This window comes from Rhinolophus sinicus, chromosome 3 (genome assembly GCF_057876585.1).
Source record: "Rhinolophus sinicus isolate RSI-liver-muscle chromosome 3, RSI-T2T, whole genome shotgun sequence".
In the NCBI taxonomy this organism is placed as follows: Eukaryota; Metazoa; Chordata; class Mammalia; order Chiroptera; family Rhinolophidae; genus Rhinolophus; species Rhinolophus sinicus.
This window is the reverse complement of record NC_142503.1, coordinates 24,202,348-24,222,910: the sequence shown is the minus strand read 5'-3', so window position 1 is coordinate 24,222,910 and position 20,563 is coordinate 24,202,348. Positions and strand designations below refer to the sequence as shown.

The 20,563-nt window shown below is 39.1% G+C and overlaps 1 long non-coding RNA gene across 1 annotated transcript; it reads right to left on the bottom strand.

Moving 5' to 3' along the window:
* Positions 1-2,085: 2,085 nt before the first annotated feature.
* LOC141570721 (uncharacterized) lies at positions 2,086-9,392 on the bottom strand. Its single transcript, XR_012495166.2, has 2 exons — positions 9,059-9,392; positions 2,086-2,269 (listed from the first exon to the last, which is right to left on the bottom strand). It is a non-coding gene; the product is annotated as an uncharacterized LOC141570721 (long non-coding RNA).
* Positions 9,393-20,563: the final 11,171 nt, after the last annotated feature.

Below are 20,563 nucleotides of genomic sequence, written 5' to 3'. Positions count from 1 at the left end.
GGAACCACCATACTGTTTTCCACAGTGGCTGCACCATTTTACATTCCCACCAGCAATGCACGACCTTCCAATTTCTCCATATCCTCTCCAACACTTGTTTTCCTTTTTTTGTGTAATAGCCTTCCTAATGGGTGTAAGTGGTATCTCACCGGGGCTTTGATCTGAATCTCCCTAATCATTGGTGATGTTGGACATCTTTTCATGTGTTCATTGGCCATTTGTTCAGTTTGACTGGGTTGGGGGATGGAGGTGACTCAGGTCTTCACTCCGAGTGATCTGAGCCATAATAAGGCCACAGTGGACTATGGCTGCTGCAATCACCTGTTCTTAATTATCACTAGGCACAGAAACACCCAGAGATGCCCTCATGAGCTCTCTGAGTTGCAAATACAATCCTGCCTAGTTTCTCATGGTAATCAGTGTTCATTTTCTCTGACAGTGGGGTAATCCCTTTCTTTGACTGTTGCCACGAGGAGCCCAAAGAGACCAGGTAGTAGTCATAGTTTCAAGTTCAGCAAAATTCTTATGTTGTCTAGTAGAAATAAGATTCTCTTGAGAATGAGAATTTAATCTGACAAAACCTAAAGTTTCAGAGAAGTACAAAATCTGAAAATATGTCACTGGTAATGATGGTGAGAGGGATGAGTCTCACTTCTACTTCTTGTTTTTCTGGATTTATGTATTGCAACCATTGGGGACATAGCACCATTTATAGGTCCCTGATTCAAGGCTTTCACTGATAACATTTTGGGACTGTGTTCTCCCTTTCAATGTTATCCTTGAATTGGCGGGTGACCTGAGTCTATAAAAGGTCATTTAACCATCAAATGAACTAAGTGCTTTGGGGTAAAGAGGTACGTGATAAAACTAGTGTATCTCATGCTCATGTGCCCACTGACACACCACTTTTGCCATAAAATGGTTCCCTCGTTAGAAGTAATGATATATCAATTGTCATGCTGCTAGACCAGTCCTTCTATAAGCTTCAGACAAGACTCTCACCTTCTCAGCCAAGACAGCGAATCAGAAATAATACCACAGTCCAGAGAAAATGCAGTGAGTGACTATCAATACGTAATGAATTGAGGAGTAGAGAGCCTCATCACATTCCTGTGTAATCCATCTGTTCAGTCCTTACGAAACTTTTCAAATCAAAATTATCTCAGGTTCCCACTACAATTACAGTTAATAATTACCACTGTTAGGTACCACAGCTACTGCATATTCCAGTACCTCATTTTCCACCTACTCTTCCATCACAATCTCTCACAACTTGAGAGTCCTAGGAATGGTGATGGGGTCTTAATACCGTTTCTGAGTGATCTGGTTCCAAAATTTCAACCTAAGAGCCTGTTTTTAAGGGCTACTACTAGTACCAGTTGTCTTGGTTTAGTGTCTTATGTCATGTTTCCTAGGAAAGGTACTCTGAGGTGGGTATTTGCATGCAGGAGGTTTACTGGGGGGTGTTCTTGAGAACAACACCTGTAAGGGAGTGAGGAAAACAGGAGTGAGCAGAGGGAGAAGATGAATTGTGATGCAGCTACAACAAAGGGTTTGGCGGATCCCATGGAAATCTCTGGAGCTGAGCTTGCCCTTCTGGGATGTCTCACATTGAGGCAAGGCTACTTTACCCCCAAATCTATTAGTCATGGGTCAAGCTGAGGGAGGAACTTCAGCTTGGGTGATGCAGCTCCCTTTGGCCAGGGCAACACCTTGAAAGGTATTCAGCTGTGAGCTATGTGTTTCCCCCAAAATAAGACCTACCCAGAAAATAAGCCCTAGCACGATTTTTCAGGATGCTCATAATATAAAATAAGTCCTACCATATTTCCCCGAAAATAAGACTGGGTCTTATATTAATTTTTGCTTCAAAACATGCATTAGGGCTTATTTTATATTACGAGCATCCTGAAAAATCATGCTACGGCTTATTTTCCGGTTAGGTCTTATTTTTGGGGAAACACGGTACCATCAGACAACAGTCACAGTGGCAGAGGAAATGAGTGCTGTGGGCCTGCAGGGGGAGATGTGGATGGTGCACCATGGCATTTACTACATTTAAAGAGAAAGCAGAGTTGGGACGAATCCTTTGCTGCAGATATTCTATTTGGGAAGTGATCCCAGGGAGCGAGTGTGGGAACAGGAGGATGAAAAAGGAGGAAGGGAAGCCAGTGCAAAGATGTGCTCTTCAGTGGGTTGCTGCTTTGGAAGGCTGCTGCAAGCTTCTGTGAGACCTGAAGAGCCTTCGACGCATCGCAGAAGTTTCTGCCTGGGGGAAAAAGAGAGAAGCATTTATGAGTTGGCTCCCATTGATCAAGGGTGGAGCCACAGGCCTTAAAATGCCCTGTGCTTCTGCGTTTCCTGTGCATGAGTGCTGGCAATGCCAAAAAAGGTGCTGTGGGGTTGTGTCTGCGTGAAGCTTGTAGAAGCTGGTATGGGACGGGTTACTTCAGAGCAGAGCAGGATTGAGAGAGCCCACAAAAAGGTATCTAGTACTTCTGGAAATATCTGGCAGAATTTAAAATGAAACACTTTATGATTCACAAATTTCACTTACAGAAATTTATGGTACAGAAATTTGTACTTCTGGGTGCAAATATGTACGTGAATTTGATAGGCTCTTGGGCCAATGGCCTGGGTTTAAGGCCAGGCTCTGCCACTGTGAATGAGACACCTGTGAAGTGTGTCATGACTCACATAGGGTTGCAAAAAGTAAGTGAGTTAAAACATTCACTAGGCTTTGAACAGTACCTGGCTCATGGTAAGGTCTCAATGCGTGTCAGTTATTATTAATATTATTCTTACAAGGATATTACAGCTACTGTTCGTAGTGACAAAGGATGAGAAACAACCTAAATGCCCATTAATTAAATATCAGGTAAAGAAATTATAGTATGGTCATACATAAGGAACTATCATATGCAACATATGTTGTGAAGTGGAAAAAGCAAAGCAAAGTGGAGAAACGTGTGCCTAACATGCTCCTGTTTGTGTAAAATGCATATGAAAGTATGTTGCAATAGAGATTGTTAGTGTTTACCAGTAGCTGGTTCCCCTCTGCTCCCTGGGCACACAGAAAATTGCTCTTTGTGGTTAAGTGGACCACGTGATTAGCTCTCACCAGGGTGAGTCCCAGTAAGAGAGAAAAGCCCCTGTGCAACCTTCCAGCTCTCTCTTCCCTGGAAGTCACATGCTGAGATGGCAGCTTCACAGGATCATGCAGCTTCAATATATAGTTTGATGCAGAAAGAAAACCTTTGTTATGTTTAGCCTCTGAGAGTTTGGGCTCAATTTGCTACCACAGCATAACCCACCTATCTTGTCTAGTATAATGTAATTCCATGAAGGAGAGGAAGAAAAATGAAGACACTGGTTGCTCCTGGAGAGGAAAACCATGGGACTAAGGGTCAAGGGTGGGAGGAGACTTATTTTGCCTTCTATCCCCATTCATATACCTTGACATTTTAAACTATGAGTGTGTAAAATTTTTAAAAAATTAAGTATAGTTTGGGTGTGAGAGGAACTATCAATCATCCCCAAAACTTAGGAGACGCTGTGCCTCAAAACAAGAAAACAAAAGACAAGGCAACTTCCTGCCCCTGGAAAAAGACAAAAGCACAGAAATCATTTACCCTGATTATGTTATTTTCTCCAAGAATGCTCAGCAGCTTGAATAAAGAGGCAGAAAAAGAACTTTGGGGGGAAACGAAGGGAGTAAAGATAGGGGACAGTGGGGTGTATGGATGTGGATGTGGAGAAAGTGGTGGGGTCTAATGGCCCTGACGGTCTTGAAAGGGTAAAGATTTTCTGCACTGGTGCCAAAGGAAGTAATGTGGAAGAATAATGGCTGGTGATCGGGGAGTTAGATTCTCGAAGAAATGATTTACAAGTTCTCACAGTGTCTAGAAACTGGCAGCTGGGGTAGGGTAAAGTAAAAGGTAGCATGATTTTGATATTTTAATATGAGTATTACAAGATTCGATCTTGTTTTATATCTCATGCTTGTAATATTCTGAGTAATTTCAAAATACATATTTCATAACATAGATGGTGATGATGAAAGAAATCTTTATCATTTTCCCTCAGGAGCTTTTGTGAAGGAATTTCTGATTTTTCTATAAATTTTACTGCAAAAGATGCTATGACATATTGCTGATCTGTAGTGACCAAGCCGGATATTTGCAGGACACTTATGACAAAGGAGGATGGCAATTTCACAATAAGGGTGAATAGTGGAGACGATAAAAGGTAACCTTGACAGATAACTCAGTTAAGTGGGAAATTGGAAAGTATGTAAAGATCCTGATTCGCACGAATAGGCCATTCTATATAATTACATCTAAAATAATAAACAATATTTATATAGATGGTTTCCTTGAATTGCAGAACATTTTTCTTGGTGACTGGAGAACTATGGCATTTTAGAAAATAGATGAAGGGTTTTATTAACATGAAATAGACCGTTCCTCTAATACTGTAGCAAATGTTGTGGGCGAAAAGTAATCAAAGTAGTTATCCAGCACCTACTGTGTACGTAGGCAATGGAATGGGTGCTGTTTGAAAAGCTACATTATCCCTGATCTGAAGGTACTTTTGGTTCAATTAGAGAGATGTGGTATAATGGAATATTCCTCACAAGAATGATGGAAATAAACAACATAGTAATTGGTGCATTGCAAGGTAAAGAATAGAAGTGGTATAGACATTCAGAGACAGGCAAGTTCAGGATAGTTGAATGTTGTGAAGACTCAATGGAAGTTATTGTCAGGGGATTTGAAATCAGAAGACTTGGATTAGAATCTGGTGCTGTCATTTACTACTTGACCTTAAACAAGTTTATTTAACTTGCCTCTACTTTTTCATTTGTAAAGAATGATAATATCTACCTTGTAGTATTGTGAAGAGCGTGCCAGTCCTCATCCTGTTGCCCTCGGATCTATTTCTTGCCCTTTCTGTTTCACAGCTGAGTTAGAGGTGGCAAGCAGCTGTATTTCCCAGTGCTAAGGGCCGAATTGTGTCCTGCCAAATTCACATATTGAAGCTGCTCCACCGCCAGGGAGACTGTATCTGGACAGAGGGTCTCTAGGAGGTAATTAAGGTTAAATGAGGTCATAAGGGTGGGGCCCTACTCCTATAGGACTGCAGCCTTGTAAGAGGAAGAGAATGATCTCTCTTGCTCTCCCCCATGTGAGGACACAGCAAGAAGTCAGCCTTCTACACGCCAGGAAGAGAATCCTCACCAGAAACTGACCATGCTGGCACCTTGAGCTTGAACTTCGCAGCCTCCAGAAGTGTGAGAAACACATTTCTGTTGTTTAAACCACTCAGTCTATGGTGTTTTATTATGGCAGCCCAAGCTAACTAAGACACCAGGTTCCCATGTCAGGAGGGTCAAGCCAATGGCAGGTACAGGACACACACACACACACACACACTCACACAAACACACACAAACACACACACCCCACCTTCCAATTTTGAGCTGCCTTTAAACATATTTAGCTTGTGATTGAGCGAAGAGATAGTTATGTGGAATTCTGTTTTGGATGAATAATATGAAAAGTTTGTGGATGAAAGAGATGAAACTTTAGAATATCTGCTTGTTTTCGCTAACTTGGAGTTTATCAAGATGTCTTAAAAGTTTCAGATGAAATTGTTTCTAAGTTAAACATAGTTGGAATTTTATAGCTTTTACTCTATATAGTTAGTTAATGTTGGTGTTGCCTGAAGCCTGCATTAAAGTAACACAATCATAACGTTCAAAACATAGCAACAGTGATCTTTAAATTAAAATGTTTTAAAAACTAGATTTATAAGCAGCATGTTTCCTCCATGCCCTGAAGGTCATACCCCAGGTTCCTGCAAAATTGGGCCAGCAAGAAATTGCAGTCAAGAAGGGCTCTCCCTGGAAACTTTCCTCTTTGTAATTTGCAGAAGATATATGTTTGAAACCCAGAGCACCTGACAGATCTTAACTACCAGACATAACACAGTGTTTGCATGTTGGTTAGTGTTGCTATTAAGTGTTTCACATTCATTTCCTGCCCAGGAGAATCCTGCTACTGAGATGAGCACCATCTCTGTGTTGATCAGTTCGTTACATTGTAAAACAGGCTGAAATCTGTGTTTGTTTTTTTAAAATTTATTTCAATGTGAAATATAACCAAGAAGGGACTTGGATGGAGATGTGAAATGTGCTGCCAGAGGAAAGTCCCAGATACGAAGTTTTGAAAGACATTGGTTAACTTCAGTAATATCTGGAGTTTATCTGGAAGTTATTGCTTTTAAAACAAAGAATATTTTCTGGGCATGATATTTGTTTATGCTGTATACTGGATTTTAGTTGATTCCATAAATCCATTTGTTGTCAAAGGGCAACATATGTCTTGATGAATTTTTTGAACAGTCGTGTATTTTTTATATCTTTAACTATATAATTTGAGCTGGCATTGACTCTAGAGATAATACAGCCCACATGAGAAAACACATTTTCCCCACTCTAAATATTAGAGGATATTAATGATACTAATAATTATTTACATATTATGCATAATTTACTGCTATTGCAAAATAATCAAATTTTCAAATTAAGATAAAGAATGTTATATTTTATGTTATCAGAGACAGTCATGAGAAACCAGACTCATTCTAGGTTTCTTGACTTATTTCTTCGGGTTTTTTTTATAGAACCATACTTCTACAAAAGGCCATTTATAGAAACAACTTTCACAAAACCTGATTTTGATAAATAAATTTATTAATAATTTACCATTCTAGTGAATGCTTAAATAATACAATGTAAAATTAAAACTAAAAACTTCAGGCATTTTATGCATCTTATAGTAAAATGTTTTAAAATAAAACAAAATAATTTTAAAAAATTGGTCCTTCTGGACCCTTTAACCATTACAGATGCTGAGTACTAATATTTATTGCTTTGTATTGCATTGTTGTCAAGATTTGTTTTTTAAGTTCTGTCACTTTTTTTTTTTTTTTCAGTTCCGCTCACTCTTCTGACATCATTTCTGACATCACCATGAAAGCGAACATAATCCTGTTGGTCCCAGGAGGATGAGAGATACGGAGCAAAGCTGCCTCGGTCAAGCTGCCCCTACTATGACCAGCCTCGATCAGCCAACCACAAGCTCATGAGCTAAGTCAGTACCCATCATGGTAAGGCTAATGAAGGTACCTAGAGTAATCAAATCCATACAGACGGAAAGTAGAATGGAGGTTGCCAGGGACTAGGAAGAGGGAAGATGGGGAGTTACTGTTTAATGGGTACAGTTTCAGTTTTACAAAATGAAAAGTGTTCTGGAGATAGTGGTGGTGGTTGTACAACAATGTGAATGTACTTAATATCACTGAACTGTACACTTAAAATTGGTTAAGATGGTAAATTTCATGTTTCACATATTTTACCACAATTAAAATCATTAAAAATGAAAAGAGGTTCAGTTTTCTGCACTAAAACTTGAATGATTCACCAGACGAGAGCAAAGGCCACTGAGAAGAACCATACCAATCATTCAGAATGTTCCTAAACTGGGCTTCTGCATTTGATGTCATGAAAGACATTCCATCCCACCCCACCCCACCGCACCCATGCAATATGGTTTGGGCGGGATTGTAGTAGGGACCCTCTGTTTGATCTTGAAGGGGTGTTTCTTCCTAATGTGAGCGAGGAATAGAAATCAGAAAATTCAGTCTCTCATAACTGCAGAGTTGTTTTCCCTGGTAGGAACTTCTTTGATGGGTGATACCTACTGGTTATTCTATGAACGCTCCTGCTATGCCAAACTCTCTCTCCTCACTCTCTCTTCTGATTCAAATCCTTGGTCTTCTCACAAACCTCTTTTAAGACCCTGAGCTGATGGTATTCACTATTCCTCCCCACGCGAGGGAGGAAGTCAGAGACACCCATCACTTAACTTCACTGTGCAAACTCCATGCCTCAGGTTTCACTAGATGCTAAGAGTTTCTCTACTCTACTCAGGCTTTAACTGGAAAAGAGAGAAACAGTATCTACTCATTTGAGTGGAGGAAATAGAAGAGGCTCTAATTCTGTACTAGGCTCCCCACCTGTGAGAACAGGGGATGATTTCTTCATCAGTTACCTACGAAACAAACAGATCTCACCTAGAAAGCACACAGCATAGTATGGATTCATACCAACACATCGCATTTCTCTTGTTCCCAGGACTTCTCACCCTGTTTACACCACAAAGCCCATCCCAAGGGGTGGCTCTGAGACTTACAGGAAGGGTAGCACAAACTCGTTAGATTAATTCTGATGCCCAGATCTCTCCCTGCTTGGAAGGTGGCTGGAACTCTCAGTTCATTTTACCCAACTGACTCTACCCAGATTGATGCACACGTGGACCAGAGCCTGGTTGTGTCTCCTCCCTATGCAAAAACGTTATTAGTTTAGCCTGCCATAAACAAATTGCAGCACATGCTGTCAGTGTCCTACCCATGTCCCTGGAACTTTCAGTGTGCTTTCCTGGACTTCCAGTAGCCAATATCTGCTTCTTTGCCTGAGGGGTCTTACACACACACACACACACACACACACACACACACACACGCACACCAACTCCAACTGTGGAAAACTGTGTTGCTCAAATACAGCAAGCTAGAAGTGCAAAGAGGAGTAAAAATTTTGCCCCCTCGCTTGAGTAGTCTTCAGTCGTTGACTCTTGGGATTTTAAGTAAAAATACTCCAGCTCCCTCACCGTGAAGCCAGCGTAACTCTGAGACATGTATTTTGCACTATTTCCAACGGGGGATTGAGCTCCAACTGCCACTATGGCAGCTGGCCTAACAGTACTCCTTCTGTCGGCTACCTTCCTTTCCCTTCTTTATATCACCTCCCTACTTCTTTACTGTGTTATTGTCACTTCCCAAATAAACTGCTTGCACTAACATCCCGGTCTCTAGTCTGCCGCTAGGAGAACTTCCATGAAGCTTCCTGTGAGTCCCCGGCACTGAGGTTATGGTACCTGCCTCTCCCAGTTAATCAGTGGGATGACCACGTCCCCTGGGTGATTATACATACCACATAATGAGACCAGAAAACTCATGGAACCTTCCTGGTGGTGCTCCCTGTTCCATGTGAGGCCATCCATCCTCGCCTCACCTATTCAGTAGGAGAAGAGCAACGCCACCTCTTCAGCTTTCCTCCAAGTCCCTGGGATCTCAGAGATGCATTATGAAGCCTCAAAATGGACCTGGATCCCTTCCCAGTGATTCCTAGCAGAAAAAGTCAAGAGGTCCTAGTCTGATAAACTGAGGTGGGTGTTCGGTAGGTGGTGGGAGCAAAGAATGAAAGTTGAAGAAACAAAACAAAAGGGTGGAAGACAATTGCCAGAAGAGGAAACATGGGATCTAGCTTTCACTTTCACTGAGCCCTTGTGCTGGTTATGCAATGTATGATGAGTCAGCCTCTGTTAAAGGCACAGTCGGAGATTACTCAGAGTAACTGAGTAACTCTACTCCCACCCTCCCTATCAAACTGTTCTCCCTGATTTGTCTTGCTGATTCCATACCCACATAATCCCTGCATCGCAGAGGGGACTGACAAGTCTGGCCCTAACCCTCAGGAACTCATAATCTAGTTAAGGAGGCAGCGATATAAACAGATTCAAATAGTAGACAGTAAGTGCTACCATAGTTTAAGTACTATGGAAATAGAAGACAAAAACAGCTAATTCTACCTGGAGGTATTGAAGATGGGTGAACAAAGAGGCCCTGAGAGATGAAGAGGAGATTTCCAAGCCAAGAGGTGCGAGAGGGACTCTTCAGGCAGAAGGACCACAAGGTCCTTCTCTGTCTAGTTGTGATTCTTGGGATCTTCATTTTTAGGCAAATAAGCATTGTGGGACAATACTGCTGGGACATAAAGACAACAATGCTGGGAAATATAGATGGTAGCAAGAAAAGAGGGAAACCAGTTTGAGATGGATTGACTCCATAAAAGAAACATGAGTCTCCAGGGGCTGAGCAGGGACGTTGAGGACAGGACATTTTAGGCATCACTCATTCACAGGAGTCGGAGTTGACTCAACAGAACACAACAACAAAACATTGTGAACTTGAAAAGATTCCATGTGTCCCTGGATGGCTACTGGGAAAAGAGAACTTATTTGGAAAGTGAGCATTTTAGAAAAAAATTTAAGTTAATGCATTTTTGAGAAACCATCTCTGATGTGCAGCTTCTAAAAATGTAGGCATTTATTTATGATTTGAGAACTTAAATGGATACGCTACGTAATTTCAAAGTAGTCATACCCACAAGAAAATGAACGAGGGTCAAAGCACAAATACAAAGTCAACTTGATATGTATATTGCTTTTTGATTAAAGAGACAGAATACCTATAATTCAAATTTCAAAAGAAATTACAAACAAGTTTGGGCAAGGTATGAAAATTCAGGCCCTGGTTTTTTATCTGAAAATCCCCTGATTTTCTATGAAGTCTTTTTCCCTCTTAAAGGATCACTAGAAAATGAAGATTTTGTAGAGTTTTGAGTAGGAAGTGATTGGGTTACTTTTGTTGCAGGGCTAAACTTTTCGTTTTCTTTTTTGATGGAAAAGTTTTAAAAATTTAGGGATGCTTTTCATTGTACTAGTTGTTAATATAAAAACATTTTTCATTTGAATATTTGTATTTGTAAGAGGATAGATAATTGTAGGAAATTAGATACTATGAAGGAAAATACTAATAATAAATGTGTAATTCTCCCTAGTACTACCATTTATTTGTAGTACGTGGTTTGAGTTAAATTCTGGGTTAGTATAGTTGAGTAGAACCTTTTTGCCCCCAAACTCTGCTCCTTTCTCCTTCAACCATCTTTCTACTACCAATAATGGGGAATTGTTTTATCTCTCAGGAGTTAGATTTGAAAAAGTAATGCATTAGTTAGAGAACAGATAAGGCTGCTGTAAAAAAGAGACCCCAAATTACAGTACCTTAAGCAAAACACATTATTTCTCTCTCACATAGCTGTATGGAGAGACATTCTAGTGACAGTATGGCCTCTCCATGGTGTCAGGAGCCCTGTCTTGTCACTCTGACATTATCAGCACTCAGCTTCCATCTCTTGGTTGAAAATGGCTGTTGCAGCTACAACCAGTGATTAATTTATTCTAAAACTAATGATGATTCAGCTTCAGGATCCTTCACTTTCATGGATCCTTTCCATGAGTTATGTAAAGTTATAAGGGCTGCAGGATTTTCTGGGATATGACTGTAGGGGTACTTTTTGTGTCATAGATCTGTTTGGCCATTTGGTGAAATCTGTGGACCCCTTCTCAGAATAATATCTTTAAAAGCTTAAAGTAAAATATATAGGATTACAAAGGAAACCAATTATATTAAAGATCAATTATCAAAATACGTTTTTAAATTTGTGATATAGAAGTATATTTCTTTATTAATTAAATAAGATCTAGTGATGGAAATAATAACTACCAGAATTTTGAAGTAGGAATGAACATTAACAATATTTAACATGTTTGCATTACTTGTAATGTCGTGCGAACATATCTAATTTCTATTGGGGACAGACTCACAAGTAAACCAAATATGACTATGCATTACTGCCTACATTTATAGTAGAGGGAAAAATATTAAAAGTTACACTCCACAGTAGATCTGAGTGGTGCATTTTCATGGATTATGCATTGGTTTTCTAATCAAGAAAGAACAATTATCCTTGTATTTGATTGTCTTTATTTTCCATCTCAGTTTCTCTCTGTGTTCATTTCTTTTCATTTTCATCAATATATATTGTGATTATCTCAGGGCTTTCCTCTATGTCAGTAATTCAGTTTTTTAGTAGAGACTATTCTATTTCTTATATATTTAGTTTTTTCTTTGATCTTTTATCTGATCTCTTGCTTTCTTTAGTTTATATTCTTATTCATTTTTGATACAGTGACACAAGTTCAAGGAATTTCCTTCTGTTCCTTGAACTAGGTTTTCTTCTGGTTTGAGCTTTTTGTCCGTTTCTTCAATGTTTCCTTTCTCCCTCCCTCTCTCTTTGGATTTTCGTTCTTTCCTTCTCCCTTTTTAAGGTTTTCCACGTTAGGTTTTCATGGTGTCATGCTCTTTTTTTTCCTGCTTGGCTCTTTCCAGGCATACATTCTATTTGCTCTGATTCAGTGCAAGTGGTTTCTTGACTCTCTTTCTGCTGTCTCCGAGAGCACTTTTCCCCTCTGAACTGTAATGCAGGCTGGAAGTTTTGCTCTCCACGTACTCCTCTATAGCTTGAGAGTCTGAACGTGTGGGGGTGTTGCAGGTAGAAGGAGGTGGTGTATATGTTCTCTCATCTAGATTTTGTTAATTATGATGTTTCACTCCACTTCTTTAGGGTGTGTCCACCCCTCCAATGGGGGCATAATTTGAACAGCACTGAAGCCTTCACAGACTGTGAAAGAAAACCAGCCTTGCTATCTCTTCGCTTTCCTTGTTTGATCCTTTTCTTTTCCAGTTTCCATTACTCCTTAGTGAAAAGAATGATTTAAAAAAAAAGAAGGGGGAGAAGGAGAAGGAGAAGGGGGAGGGGGAAGAGGAGGATGAGGAGGAGGAAGAGAAGGAGGAGGACCGCGAGGAGGAAGAAGAGGAGATGGAGGAGGAGGGGTAGGAGGAGGAGGAGGAGAAGACGGAGGAGGAGGAGACGACACAGGGTGGTCGCTCATTTGCTTTTCTCCAGGTCTGAGAGTAGGGTGAATTTTCAAAATTCATTACAATGTGGAGATAGTGGAGGTGGTATCCTTTGCTCAGCTCCAGAATCTCCTGTTTCTTTCTTTGGACACTTATTTTAGAGGTTTCTAGCATTAGCTTAAACACCTTTTCTTGTCTGGTGATTACTAGTACAATTTTTTGATCATTCTGTTAGGTGAAGAGAAGTTCTTTGAAGTAGTTTTAATCTCCCACCTTATCCCAGAAGTCTGAGCTTCAATTGTTTTAGTACTAAAATGGACGTAAGTATACCACATTCAGAATTATAATGATAAACTGGATTGATGTTTGCCTAGCACAGTATTTGGTGTGAAGAAAGTAGATGGTAATTGATGGAAAGCACTTAATTTAAATAAAATGAATTATTTTTCATATATACCAATAAAGCTGGAAAAAAGTAAATACAATGAATAACAACAGTAGCATCTTTATACATACTATAAAATACGAAATAGATACATCATTTACAAATTTCCTTCTCAAGATATGTTCATATTTCTAACACCTGAAAATACTAATACTTTTATTACCCATGAAGGGCACATTATCAATTCAAACATATGAAACAAGTGTCATGCTTATTAGGCCATTAACTTAAGATTGACCCCTAATTTATTCCCTGAATTATGATCTTTCTAGGTGAGTTGGGAGAATCGGAAGAAATCACAGTCACCTGTAGGAAACATGGCGATATATTTGCAGCCAATTCTTTATTATCCACATGGGGATTTTCTGCATTTTGATTATCAGTGCCTTCCAGATGATGTCCAGAAAACAAGAAAAGATTCTGCTATTGGGTTTTTTCTTTTTGTTCTATTAGTGAAATCTAGACCAGATGGTGATTCCCAAGCAAACCCTCCTATTTAGGAGAGTCTATAAACACCATGTTAGAAATCTGTGCTGCCTCTTCCATGAGCCTTCTGGGAGAATGACACATTTGCTTTCATTAAACGGAAAGTGAAAGGACATAGGGAAAACCTTGTAGAACTACTTGTTCAAAGAATCAAATACATGTGTTTGATTAAAATAAAAATAAATGTTTAAAGAACGACAGAGAGGACGATGTGAACTTTTCCACCCATGCTTTCTTCCTCCCTTGTTTTTCCCTTGTGTGACTGTAAATTCCTTTGGAGGGAGGATTTCAGTCTTATTCACCTTTTTATTCTCTTTTCTGCCCCTATCACCTAGCTCAGTGAATGGCACATAGTAGATATGTAAAAATCAACGTGTATATCTAATGTGTGAGCTGAATATACAATCCAACCTCATTTACAGACATCCCTAATTGAGTATACTTTTCATTTTTCTGAGGAACTATACATATAATTAGAGGCCTGTACTACTAGTCATTATCCAATGCTACCACAGGAATTGCTGTCAGAACTTTTCTTGGAGACTAGACTATTTTCAAGCTTCCTGATAGTTAAGGTCAAGTGTATAATTTTTCCACATCCTACTGGGAAGACTAAATTCTAGAAGCCATTTGAAGAGGATGTTGTTGTTGCAGTTGCCATATCTTCCCCAGGTATTGATAGTGTTCATTGTATGATTATCAGAGATTCCTCAGATTTCATACCTATGTCCTGACAATAGCTTTCTGTCAAAAAAGCAAATGACTCCTTTTTATTATTGGGGTGTGTGTGGGTGTATGTGTTAAATAACACACTTGACCAGTACCGTTATAGCTAAACAGTCTAGAAAAAGTCGTGACTCATATTTTCTCGGGTGTTCCCTTTTTTAGTTGATGGATGGCTTATGTAAGTCAAGGCTATTGTATTCTCCAAAATTAACAGGTGTGTACCTACATATTGTGTTTTAATATACCCTCTTTCACAATTGTTAGCATTACTTTACTTAGGGCCAAAGGGTATGTCCTTACTGAAAATGCTTTGCACTTTCCAGTCTCTGTACCTTTGTGTACCCTCGTCCTTCTACAGTGAATGCCATCTGTTGTCCCCATGTATCTATTGAGGTCATTTCTATCCTTTTAAATCCCATGTCAAATGCACTCATATCGTATATAATGCTTTCATTATAGCATTATATGTTCTTAGACGTATTTATCTTAGCTTTTAAAATGAAAACTACATATACGAGGTCTATCAATTAAGTTCATGAACTTGTTGCAACGATGTTGCTAACCTTTTTTTGATATCAGAATAATCAGAGGGATTATTCATTATGAATTTGTACCAACTGGACAAACAGTTAACCAAGTTTACGATTTGGAAGTGCTGAAAAGGCTGCATGAAAAAGTTAGACAAAAACGACCTGAAATTTTCGCCAATGATTCATGGCTCTTGCATCACGACAATGTACCAGCTCACACGGCACTGTCTGTGAGGGAGTTTTTAGCCAGCAAACAAATAACTGTATTGGAACACCCTCTCTATTCACCTGATCTGGCCCCCATGACTTCTTTCTTTACCTGAAGATAAAGGAAATATTGAAAGGAAGACATTTTGATAACATTCAGGACATCAAGGGTAATATGACGACAGCTCTGATGGTCATTCCAGAAAAAGAGTTCCAAAATTGCTTTGAAGGGTGGACTAGGCACTGGCATCAGTGCATAGCTTCTCAAGAAGAGTACTTCGAAGGTGACCGTAGTGATATTCAGCGGTGAGGTATGCAGTACTTTTTCTAGGATGAGTTCCTGAACTTAATTGTCCAAGCTTGTATGTATTTAAAGTAAAGAAGAGTTGAGAACAGCCTAAAAGGAAGCCAACCAGGTACAGGCAGACCAGGATGAAGTACTTTGAAAAGACTAAGCAGTAATAATAATTTAATGATATCTGCACTTGGGAATGTATCTTTATTAAGCATCCCTACTTCATTTGCTATTATCTTTCATTTTCTAGCATTTTCCCATTTATTAGGTAGGTTGAGAGTGGGTATGTGGGCTGTATCTTGTAGTGTCTCGCATATTAGTCTTCAAAATTGTTATGGGCTCACCCATTTAGGGCATAAAAGAAAACCAGTCGGGTCAAGTGAAATGAACTGGAAGATTTTTAGTTAACTTTGAAATGATTACCAACCAGTCTGACACTACTCTTCTTCAGGTGAGCTCTTGTTCTCATTAGCTATATTAGTCCATTAATGAATACAGGGAAATTTAACGGGCACTTACTTCCCGCCAATAACTCTGCTCGGTGCTGGACATTGTGCTAAATGATGTATTATCTTTACTGATGGGGGACCTAAGGAGAGGGTTTACGCACACAACTTTAGGGTTTGCTGGATCAGACAACACCTCAGCTCATGATGGGAAGATCAGTTTGAATGGTCACTTAAAATCCCATGGTTAGATAGTGTGGTAGGCTAAATAATGGCCCCCCAATATGTCCACATTCTAGTCTCCAGAACCTGTGAATGTCACCTTATATGGCAAAAGGGATTTCGTGTATGTGGTTAAGAATCTTGAGGTGGGGAGATTACCCTAGATTACTTGGGTGGACCCAGTACAATCACAACATTCCTTATAAGAATGCAAGGTGAGTCAGAGTCTGAGGAAAATGTAATGTGATGATGGAATCAGAGATTGGAATGATGCTCTTTGAAGGAGGAGGAAAGGATGAGAAGCCAAGGGCCACAGCCACTAGAGGCCAAACAAGTCAAGGGGATGATTCTTCCCTCAGAGCTTCCAGAAGGAACCAGTCCTCTTGACGACACCTTGCCTTTAGCTCAGCGAAGGTGATTTCAGACTTCTGACCTCCAGAACTGTAAGACAATAAATTTGCATTGTTGTAAGCCACTGTATTAGTTTCCTGTGGCTACTACAACAAATTACCATAAACTTGGCTTAAAACAGGAGAAAATTACTTTCTCACAGTCCTGGAAGCCAGAGGTTTCAAACCAGTATCACTGGGTTACCTCAAGGGGTTGGCAGGGCTGCCCTCCCTCCGCAGGCTCTAGGGGAGAATCTGTTTCTTGCCTCTTCCAGCTTCTGGTGACTGCTGGAGTTCCTTAAACTTGCGGCTGCATCATTCCAATCTCTGCTTTATCTTCACTGTGTCTTCTCCTCTGTGTGTGTCTTCTCTTTTATCAAATCTCCCCCTACTTCTCTCTGATGAGGACATTCGTGATTGCATTTAGGGCCCACCCAGATAATTCAAGATAATCAAACCACCTCAACATCTTTGACTTAATCACATCTGCAAAGACCCTTTTTCCTTATAACGTAACATTTTTGGGTTTCCGAATTAAGACTTAATATCTTTGGTTGACCATCATCTAGCCTACTACAACCACTAAGTATGCGGTGATTTGTTACAGCGGCAATGAATACAAGGATGTATTAAGCCTCCACTAGGTAGAGTAGCCAACCAAAGCTGTTTTTCAGCAGGAAAACAGTTATTTTTTTAGGAGGGCATGGCTTTTCCTAGGGCATGAAACCCTAGGAATCTGGGCAGTGCTTCTTGGAAGGCAGCTTTTCAGATCTGACATAGACATTTTAAACTTTATATCAAATATGTTGTTGCAAGGGACATTAGACCAGCTGGAGAGCTTCTCTTTCTCTCTGCTCCTTTCAAAGCAGGCTGGCCTTGAGGATCACTTAGTAAATGATGGGAACCATGCACTTAAATGTGGCATATGTTGTCTCCACATCCCCAGAAGTCCATTAAGCATTGTGCTGCTTTCTTGGTGGGAAGGAGTGCAAAGTACAACTTTTCTTTCACTTTTTTTGAGGAGATATTCTGAGATGTTCCATCTACTGAACGCTCAGAAACTTCACTGAAGTTGCAGGTCCCTGAATTTTTCTGCCACACGTATGTCTTACTCAGGCGTTTCAGACCTATTAGCTATTTGTTATATATTCTTTCAAATCCCTTATTTTCATTTATATATACACAGGTACTCCACATTTATTTACTTCTCACCCAGGTGCTCTTCATTTTTTTTCTGGCTGTAAAATATTCAGTGGTGGCTTAACCAATTCTGACACCTACACTCTCAATTCCCACCCACGGAGTCTTCTGTGAATTGAATGAAAAGGAGATATTCTGGAATGAGTACACAGTATGGTAACAGGCATCATTTTTTCAAGCTCAGTTAAACCAGATGCAAAAAGAATTTGTTATTAGGCATAATGGGTGTGGTTTGTCTTTTTTGTGTAGATTGGAGAATTTGCAGGTGGGTCTGACTACTAGATTCTTCTATTTCTGAGCCAGATGTCTCTCACAAGTAGAAGTGGCACACATTACTGCATGAGTGTTTGCATGAATAAATTTCTTCCTCGTTAAAAGCCAAGGATTAAAATACTCAAAGCAGTATCCTCTTTCTTTATTTGACAGGCACAACTAAGTAATGTGAGTATTTATCCTTCAATGGATAATTTCATGGGGAAGTAAAATTTTTCATAGCTATTCTGGTTTTATGTATTTGTCTCCAAGCCTGGTTTACAAATCTACCCATATGTGAATTCAGATGCTTCTGAAAGCTTAGCTTTTTGAAAACAATGGAAAAATAAAGGAACATTCAATACAATTTCTGCATCTTGTAGGAAAAAAATCTAGTTTAGATAAAATTGAAGCATAGTTTGCAGATTTTCTTTTAATGCAGGAAAAAATATAATCATAGGGCTCAATGGGGATTCTTAGAAGCTGGGTCCTTAGAGGTTATAAGGAAAAACATTTCATTTTGTAGATGGCACAACCGTGGTCCATAATGACTCAATATTAACTGGCGTGAGAATTCCAAGAGGGTTTTCTTTGCCTCTCTAGGAAATCAGAGAATTAATACAAAATCTTTGATAGTAATAAAATCTTAAAATCAAAGCAAGATTCATACAATAGACTATCATCCAGGCATAAAAAGGAATGGTTTATCCAAAGAAAACAAAAACACTAACTGGAAAAAATATCTGCACCCCCATGTTCACTGCAGCATTATTTACAATAGGCAAGATATGGAAACAACCATGTGCCCATTAATGGATGAATGGATAAAGAAATTGTGGTATATATCCAAGATGGAATATTAGTTAGCCATGAAAAACAATGAAATCTTGCCATTTGCAACAACATGGATGGACTTTGAGGGCATTATGTAAGTAAATACTCAGGTAGAGGAAGACAAATGCCATCTGATCTCTTTTATATGTGGAATCTAAAACCAAAACAGAACAAAAAGCAAGCTAACAGATACAGAGAACAGATTAGTGCTTACCAGAGGCAGGGGGTTGGGGAGAAACAGATGAAGGGGGTCAAAAGGTAAAAAAAAGAAAAAAATAATAAAATAGAATAAAAAAGAAACATATTTGAGAAATATTGCCTTGGTTGCAGTGTAGAGAATATAGTAGAGGGGAAAGTTCCAGGGAGACTAGATGAAAACTATTGCCATCAAAAAAAAAACCCAAAAAACAAACAAACAAAAAAACCAAAGAGGTACTGATATATGTGACAATATTGTGAAACTTCAAACATTATGTTAAGTGAAAGAATCCAGACAAAAGACCACATACTGTATAATTCCATTTATATGAAATGCCTAAAATAGGCAGAAACTTCTGTCTAGTAGATTAGTGGTTGCCAAGACTGGAGGAGGGGAATAGGGGGTGATTACTGATGGGAATGGAGCTTATTTTTGTGATGATAGAAATGTTCTGGCGCTAAATAGTGGTGATGATTGCACAACTCTGTGAATATACTAAAAATCACTGAGCTTACACGTAGAAAGAATGAAGTTTTTGAAAGATGAAATTATATTTCGACTGTTATTTATACACACACACACAATCAAAGCAAGATATCAAAAGAATTTTGCCTAACAAATTATTTCTTAAACTTTGCATAAGCATTTGAAGGACAGGTAGCTTCTTTAATGTTCATTTCATTGGTATGATGGATAACCTAATAAAAATAAAAGGAAAAATATCAATAAAATCAAGGATTTGTCCTTAATTCACTTAGTGATCAAGTGAGATAAAAATCTTCTGATACAAAAAGGTTAGGGAGAAAGAGTTGTCCCTGCTTAATTATAAACTGAGTTATAAAAGTCTCAGCAAACATTAGGAATAGTGATCCTCAAAAAAGCAGATTCTCCTTTATTTGTGATAATTGTTATTCAACATAATGGACACTTGCTGGTGTCTTCCAGAGCATTCCTAATGTAGCTCATGACAACTGGGGAAAGTCTTTCGTTATAAGAGAAACTAAATACCTTAAATAAACAAGCAGGCCTTTTGTTGTAACTAGGTATCCTCATCATGCATCATGTTTATAAATATTTAAACTGAATTGAAGCAATTTTCAAACTTTTTTGTTTGCTTGTTTAAAGAAAATCAAGCAATATAGTAGGTTTGGCAGACATCGCAGTGTCTACCCTTTATCAATTTCCCCCTTCTTTCTTACAAACAGAACCATGGTTAAGTTTGAAAGGGTGTTATGGGATAAACTGTTTCCCTTTAAAATTCATATGTTGAAGTCCTAACCCCCAATACCTCACAGTGTAAGTGTATTTGGATTAAAGAGGTAATTAAGGTTAAATGAGGTCACTGGGGTGGGCCCAATCCAATACAACTGTTGTCCTTATAAGAAGAGGAAATTTTGACACAGATACACACAGAGGAAAGACCATGTGAAGACACAGAGAGAACACTGCCATCTACAAACCAATGAGCGAGACCTCAGAAGACACCAACCAAGCAGACACCTTGACCTTGGACTTCTAGCCTCCAGAACTCTGAGAAAATAAAGTTTGGTTGTTCAAGCTACCCAGTCTGTGGTACTTTGTTATGGCAGCCCTAGCAAACTAATATAAGGGGTAAACAAAAAATGTTTTTGTTTGTTCGTTTCCTTGCAACCATGGGCATTGCAAC